At 31.7% G+C, this 8,545-nt stretch overlaps 1 pseudogene; it reads right to left on the bottom strand.

Annotated features, from left to right (window-relative positions):
- Positions 1–3,801: 3,801 nt before the first annotated feature.
- Positions 3,802–7,750, bottom strand: LOC132066908 (protein trichome birefringence-like 33; annotated as a pseudogene).
- Between the last annotated feature and the right edge of the window lie 795 nt (positions 7,751–8,545).

Below are 8,545 nucleotides of genomic sequence, written 5' to 3'. Positions count from 1 at the left end.
GGATCCGGAATTAAATGTTTATGGGTTCTTGCAACGACTTTAAGTTAATATAAGATAATAGTTGTGTTCACAGTCAAATGTTTATAAACATTTCACTATAAGGTTTGAGCAAAAGCTACTGGTTCCGTGAACCTGCACCCGACATGTTGAATCCACCCCTGATACGTAGTATGATATTATTTTGTGTTTTGTACTATGTATTTTGTACATTATTTTCTTATAAGTATCTGGTATTCAGGATCACCGCTATTTTCTTATGTATTTTGTACCATAGTCCATATTACATGCATTTCATCAGCACATATTTTAGATTGATACATAAATTTTTCTTCTCCTTATTATTAAACGTAACTATTCTTTGCTTCTGTTAAAGCTTCTAAATTTGAAATTGTAAGGTTTGAATATTTGAAACAATGAAGCTCAGAGCTTACTTGCCGATCGAGCTAAGAAGATTAATTAGTTTTGGACTGTCAGGGTGATATTTGATATTTCTTTTTAGGCACGTTGCTTGGGTTGGGTTTTGGTATTCGAACATTTCAATGTTAAAATGTCCTACCAACCTAATACTCCTTCACACATTATCTAAGATCATAGCTCCTTCTTCTTCATAATGTAGGAAGTAAGAACTAGGATCTAATCATATAAAACCAAATGTTATTAAGCAATTATTTTTTCTTTTTAAATGTATATTGTTTGTCAGTGATTGTTAATCCAACTAAGCTTTTCGAGAGAAAACTCAAGTAGCAATTAATTAATTAGCAGAAGAAGGCGCTAGGCGCAGCAGCAATATAATCGTCTTGTTTATCTCTTGGTTCTTCTTTTGTTTACCTTTAAAGGTTGTAAGGCAGACAAATTGAGAATTCTTCTTTTTTTCTGTTAGGGTAACTTCGGATAGTATTTTAGATGGATTAAATATGGTCAGTTATACTATAGACCAACGAAATGAATTAGCAAAATTAAAGCAAAGTGGGGGAGATAGTCCATTAAAATATCCTCTTTGTTGGCAGACCTGTATTACTCGTAGATTAATGTCATGGGCATTATTTAATGAACATAATATAATGAACGAATTTCATTATTAATCTCCATATGGTCTAATTATTTTTCTCTTCGGCAACACTATTTAAAGGGAGAACCAGTCGTGAGCTTCACAAATTGACATTGAATATAATTTTATCCATACTACTAATTGCAGTATTCTGAATAAAATTCTTAAGTCTTTGGACACTGAACCTGCAATATTTATGTACCCAACAACTCGTTCTTGGATTTAGTTTATATATATTGATAATGTTAAAAAGATTATATGCAATTTATTCTGTTAAAGCAGATTATCTATCTTATTTTTCAAATAATTAGGTTCACTTGTCATGTCACAGTTGTTCAAACTCTTTGCTCAAACCAAGTCATATCTCTGTTAGTGGTGGTAAATTAGCCGACAAAAGTATGATCTGTCCAAGCCACTAATAACCTGCTCATTAGTAACTCAACTCATCTTAACTAGGCCAAGTTCAGCTCACCTAAAAGTTTGATGTGGACTAAGTTTATAGTCTAATTTGATCCATTAGAAACCTTGTTAAAATAGGTTTTTTCTTTAAAAGTATCTTTGATATGTTATATATAGGTACAAATTAAGAAGAAATGTTTATTAGTTTCGTTTGGTAATAAACAAACTATTAGAAAGAAAACAAAAATTAAAACTTTGTAAGAGTTGGACAAGTTAGGTTATGATGTATTGTTTTACTCATATTGATCCACCCAATATCAGCCCAAATAACTTTAGGTAGGGTTAGATTGACCCATTTATTGATTCAACTTATTTTGACCTGCTTAAATTCAGCTCAAATCGTTCATTTGTCACCTCTAATTTCTGCGGTAGGGCTTGGTAGATGGACAGGAAAAAGCTCCAATTGCAGCATTAATTGACGAGGGATCGAAAAGAAAAATAGGTTGCAATATCATTTTTCATTCAAATGCAAAGGGAACAGATAAATACTGATGCGAGTTCACGACGTGATAGAAGAATCAAGCTGCTCCAATAAAGTGCCAATTTGCAATTAAATCAAAGACAAGTTGTATTTTTATTTTCTAAATCTTTTATGGGGTTTTCCACCTCCTTTCTTTTATGTTTCCCCAATATATATATATATATTATATGTTGTGATCGGCAACGAAGAAATTGATGGAAATTAATTTGCAAGTAGGTTTGCAAGTGGGCAAGGAGGCTTTTATTGAATTTCAATTTGTTTTGCCTACTTGTATTAATCAAGATCCCCTTAGGATTTCAATTTTTCTTGTATCTTTTTCTTATAAAAAAAAAAAAACAATTTCTGATCACTCGGAGTTCGATAAGCTTATTGGGCAAGATCAAATCCGGGTTCACACCGGGAAGTCCCACCTTGAGGTAAAACGATCATGATAAAGATGACTTCGTACCATGCTAGAACCTGAAATCTTTGATTAAGGATGAAGAAATACTTATAAGATTTTAAAATATCCTAATAATTCATCCTCTATTCATATAGATTGAATTCTCGTGTTGGTAAAAAAAGAATTTTAACTTTGATTTAGCAAGACGACTTGCCGACAAAAACAAATGTACATCTTATCGTGAAAGATATATAGAACAGAAAAGTTTACAATGTCGAGGATCAGCTTTATTTCCCCTTAAAATATGGCAAATTTTAAAAAACATTGTCGCGGCAGATTCTCAAGTTGGAATAAATAATCATTGGTCAAATAGTTAAGGTTTTTATGAAGCACTTCTTATTTCATTACTTGCGTCATTTGGACTAATTAAAACCGGACTACCAGAGGATGAGAAAGTTCGAGTTGAATACTACGAGGCCCCTTTCCTCAGTGTAGGTAAGAGATCATATGTTTTTATGAGAAAACCATAAATAGATTCTATTAGCAAATCATAAATCATATGTTTTTTTTAAATTAATTTTTGGATCTATCTAATCCCCCAGGCCCCATGAATGAGGATTAGTTTTTTTTTTAGCAACTTACTACCTCCATTCATTACTTGTCCATGTTTGGCCTGACTCACCTTTTAAGAAGCAATAAATAAAAGGACAGTTTTACGGCATCACCCTAATTATCCTATGGTGGGAAATGATTTAAAAATAATTAATAAGAATAAAGTAGAACAGTCTCATGGGTGCTTAGGTTAGACAGCTGAAGTTAATGGCAAACTCAAAAAAAAAAATGGCAAACTCAAAAAAAAAAAAAAAAACGTATAAAATGTTAAATTATCTTTTGATGTTTCAATGTGAACATGTAAAAATGAACATCTGTTTTTGACACAGCGGACTAGTAAAAGTGGACGGAGAGAGTAACATTCAGTTGCAACGGATTTAAACAAAATGACGACACACTAATTGGTAAAATAATTATGTAAAATTGTCAGAGCATGCATAGCCAAGTTGTAGTTCTTGAAATCCGAGAAATATACACGGTAGAAATAATGAAAGTGGTTTTACGATTAACATATATTACAGTTAGCCTCCTGGAAATCACGAAGAGCCAATCATGAAAGTGTGTATATATTTCTGCATTTTGTCACAGATTTTGGTTCCGAAATTTGAAATAATTGTATTTGCATATTGGCCCATCGTTTCAACTTTAAACTTGAAATATAGAACTTGATATTTTTTTTCACTCACAAAATTTCAATTTTATATCATGTTCAAACTCAACGTTAATTCCCAAGTACCTTTTTTTAACTTCAAATTCAAATACCAATTTTGTTTCAAAGAACTTTTACTTAATCTGTGCAATTTGACTGGTAATAGTAAATTACCGTTATTTAATTTTCAAGTTAACATATATATCAAGCTTTGATATGAAGAATTACATGTTATGATAAAGGTCACCAATATCGTAAAAAAGAGTATATCGCCAGTGCATAGAACATGAACCCAATTGTTTATAGTGAGAAAATTCTAAGAACAAAAGTTGTTACACCAATTACAAAAGTTAAGGATAGAAAAGCTTAGCAAACAAAAGCTCATTCCAAACATCTTGAAGTCCAGGCAAACACCAATGTATACAATCTGCATAGCTTGAAGGATTTGCTTTTTCTTCTGGACTTAAAGGTCCCCATCTCTCTTTGTATATTGATGTGTGTGCATCCCTTCGTGGCATTGACAATTGTGTAATGTTGAGAAATGTAATTGGCACTTTGGATTTGTCAAATTCTTCTCCAATTATTTGCATTATGCTTTTTCTACTGTCTGATCCCCAATACTTTGTATCCTCTATCATTTTTGTTTCATTGTAACAATTTCCATTTGGATCTCCTCCCCACTCTTTGCTCCTAACAATAGGCAAAATAATAATTTTGTCAGTAGGAATTACAAATCCAAAACTTAGACGACTTGATAGGTTCTTAGCATGAGCGGCGGATCTACAATTGAAGTTATGAATTTGGCAGAAAATCTAGCTTTGGCTCAATCTTGTATTTGTTAGAAATACATTTAGTATGTATAAATAATCGATCCAAAACCCAACAAGACTCCAAACTCCATATAATTCTGTTTATTCATAGATTTGGTTTCAAGAATTTGAAATAATATTTGAAATAAGTGTTTGTTATTAAATTGATCCATTATTTCAACTTTAACTATGAAATTCGGAAAATAACTTTCATGAGTTTTTCAAGTTTTCACCCACATAATTTCAATTTTGTTTTCGTGTCCATGCAGGTTCTAACTTCTTGATACTCTTTTTCACTTAACTTCAGATACTATTTTTTTTCAAATATCAATTGATTCATATCCAAATACCTACTTAAAATCCTAGATCTGCTTTTATGTTCGAGTAAATATATCTAACTCTATCTATGTTTCCTTTTTGCACATATATATGACGCGACCCAAAAGTACTAAATTTTGTCGAACCAACGAACCTACGATTGGATCCATCGGCTAGTAGCAAGAGACAAATCAATCAAACTTCTCAATACTTAATTGGTAGGAGGTGACTTAATGAATTCCTTATTAATTTGGCATCAAAGTTTGTATACTAAGTTCACTTACCATGCATGAGAAGGTGACATGCTAGTAAAAAAGACCCTATGTCTTTTTGGATCCATATTCTGCTTTATCCATCTCAATAAATTCTCCATCCCCATACGATAAGCATTGTCAGTTGGCACATCTGCTATGTCTTTTACACTATCATCAAATGTCCCATTCCTGAATAAAACATAAATTAATTGTTAATTTGGAGGCCTATAAAAAAGAATGTTAATATACGAAGAAATTGTTGTGTAAGATTTACAGAATCTTGAATGTACGGCCACTCATCCACCAAATATATGTATTGAACACCATAATATCGACTCCTTTCCAAAGTGTTTTCCATGTGTATCTATCGAATCTTTTCGAACAATTCGATCGGTACCTATGTTTGCCGTGATGATGCGTTTGATTCTAGAAGAAAAGGTGCCCAGTAGAATTCAATTGTTGCATTATAATCCTGGTATTGTGAATCCAATTACATGTTAGTATAGTAGCCAGAAGTTGAATCATGAATGCAACAGAATTGTAGTTTCCACATGATGACAGCGTAAAAAATATTTATACAGTAAATTTTTATAACAAAACTAATTGGTAACTTTGTAAAATGATTTATCAAATAAAAGTTCACTAATAGTGTAAAAAGATTTCACACTTGTTATCGTGTACAACTTAAATCCATATTAACTTATGTTTATGCACTGGTGATGTAAAAAATTATTTACCCAATCAGGTCATTTAAAAGGTAGTTGCAGATAATTCTATGTAGGACTAATTACTGTTTTGATCCCTACGTAATCAATTAGTAAATTCTAATTTTGTCCTTATAATATATAGCTAATTTTGTCCTTAAAATCCTTTAGTCGTGTAAATAAATTTATACCATCAATATATGTAACGTACCTTTGCTGTGAAGATGGTGAATGAATCTACTTTATGTAGGGATTTTGCCTCGTTTGGTATGACTTTATGGAGGAGACATACCATGGAAGTGAATTGGCCTCTATTTAAGGAATCACCTACAAACATCATCCTCTTCCCTCGAAGACTTTCCAGCATCAGTGATGCATTGAATCTGCACAGATATAATTATCATATGAGTTTAATTCATTAATTTTAAAGTAATTACATGTAAAACTATAATAATAGCCTGTTTCGTCAAGCTTCTCCAAGGCGAAAATTGTTTTTTTTTTTTTTTGTTCAAAATTGAGGTGTTTGGCCCAGCTTTTAGGAGAAGAAAAAGTGTTTTGAGTAGAAGTAAAAGTTGTTTTTAAAAATAATTTTGAGAAAAATATACTTAGAAGCACTTTTTAAAAATTTGTCCAAATACTAATTGTTGTTCAAAAGTACTTTTCGGATTGATTAGCCAAGCTTGTCTGGCCAAGCATCAAATATCAATTTATTTTTATAGTGTAGAGTTTAAATCTTGAATCCGCCTCTGATTAATACCATTGATAGGAAATAAATTATTTGGTAAATAAAAGGGTTACAGACCTGGGAATAAGACAATCACTAGGTTGCCATCTCCAATAGAGATAGTCCTTGTCTGGCCTGCCATGTTCTTGACAAGTCACCTGAGGAAGTAAATATGGGCATTCTGATTCCTCATATAAAGGCCTACTTGACTCATCCCAAACCCACTTTCCATTGAATAAATTGCAATCTTTTTCACTTTCTCGAATTGCGAATGGTGGCAACCTATCCTTGTTCTTCTCTAGCACAACAACAAAGTTAAACAACTCAAGATTAGATACAGCAAAGCAAAGCAAAGGGTTAGGGGATGGATATGTTCCATTCTTAATCAAAGGGTTAAGCCTTCGCAATGAAAAAAAAATTAGGTAGTGAGCGCTTCTGGCCCCTTTAATGGGCTTATGCGGCCTGAATCCGAATCAGTAGGGGGCAAAATAACAAACCGGACACCCAGGTGGGAAACAAAAAGAACTCAGGATTAAACATACACGATCAAGAATCTTCAAGAAAATTAACATAATTTATGTACAATGACAATGTTAAGAAATTACACTATCACTATAATTTAAAATGGTTGTAGCAAGTCACTTGCCTTATTTTTCAGGATATAAATCCACCTATTATAGGATGTTAGCTTGTAGATAATTATATTTTAAGTGACGAAATAGTGTAAACAAAAATTCTCTAAATTTTAGAACAACGGGTCTAGCTGAACCAGAGAGTCTGAATGTCTCACTTGTATCATAGAATTAGATTGGAACCATATGAATAGGCACGAAAAAAACTCTTGTATAGCTTCTTCGGTTTGTCGATAAAGAGCAGTATGACCAGTAGTGATTATAATGTGAAGAATATCATAATACCAACAACAACAAAAATAAGGTGTTGATCAAACTTACTTGCAACTTTTGGATTTGGCCAAATCAAAGTGGCCAAGGATGTGACTGATGGTGAAGAGGGAAGGAGATAGGATGAGTAAGTTATCAAAAATACAACCAAACTTAGTAATAGGAAGAGATAATTATAAAAACGAGCTTTTCTGAAGAGGGGTAAGGAAGAAGGAGGCAATTCCATCTATTGAAATTCTTTTTGCACCATCCGCGATATGCATAAGTGACAAAAATTTGAAAGATTTGAAGTGAAAAATCAAGAATCATTTATTTTTTGGCTTTATGTTTGAAGCCTCTGTAGCACGATTAACACATTGAAAGAAGGAGAGTTGAATTAGATTCATTGTCTTTAAGCTAGATCATCTACTTTCCAAATTAGGACATATTAGTAATTGGTATATACAATGATATGCTAGCTTTATGTTCGTTGAATTTGGGAGAAATATGCATTTATATTATTGTGCGATTGTTGCGATTGATTTTAGGTAAGTAATTTTACTAGTTTCATGTATGTGGTATCAGTGGCGTACGCAGAATTTTTTGCAATTAGTGTCGATATTTAAAGAATTTTAATTAAAAAAAAAGGTACTTTTAATAAGAGGCCTATACGTTTTTTCATACTTTTGTTTATATTGTATATCCTTAACAACATAAAGTCTTTAATTTCACTTAATAATATTATTGCTATCATTTATATTAGTAAGTATTAATTCAAGTTAATAAGATGTTAACCATGCGTTAGCAATACAATCTGCAGGATATTGTTGTATAAAATTTATTTACTAATATGAAAATGTGAGTAGTCTAATGCAAAATTCTAAAATATTCTATATATATATATATATATATATATATATATATATATAAGGAGAGGCATACTGAATAAAGGGTGATGTGGCACGACTCATTGATGAGGAAATGCATTCATCTATTTTCTCAATTCTTTGAGAATTTCCACACAAAAAAATCAATTATTAATCTACAAAATTAATAAATTGCTTAAAATTAAATAGACACCATCATTATTACCGGTTACAACTTTCCCTGAAACGACCCTTTATTTTTTATTAGTTTCCTTACTTACCACCAAATATGCCCAATAGTCTCTTTCCTCATTATTCCAATATATGTGCTTAAACATTCAAAAGCCGGTTAATTAAA

The sequence above is a fragment of the Lycium ferocissimum genome, chromosome 8 (genome assembly GCF_029784015.1).
Source record: "Lycium ferocissimum isolate CSIRO_LF1 chromosome 8, AGI_CSIRO_Lferr_CH_V1, whole genome shotgun sequence".
Taxonomy (NCBI): Eukaryota; Viridiplantae; Streptophyta; class Magnoliopsida; order Solanales; family Solanaceae; genus Lycium; species Lycium ferocissimum.
This window is presented reverse-complemented; position numbering and strand designations above follow the sequence as displayed.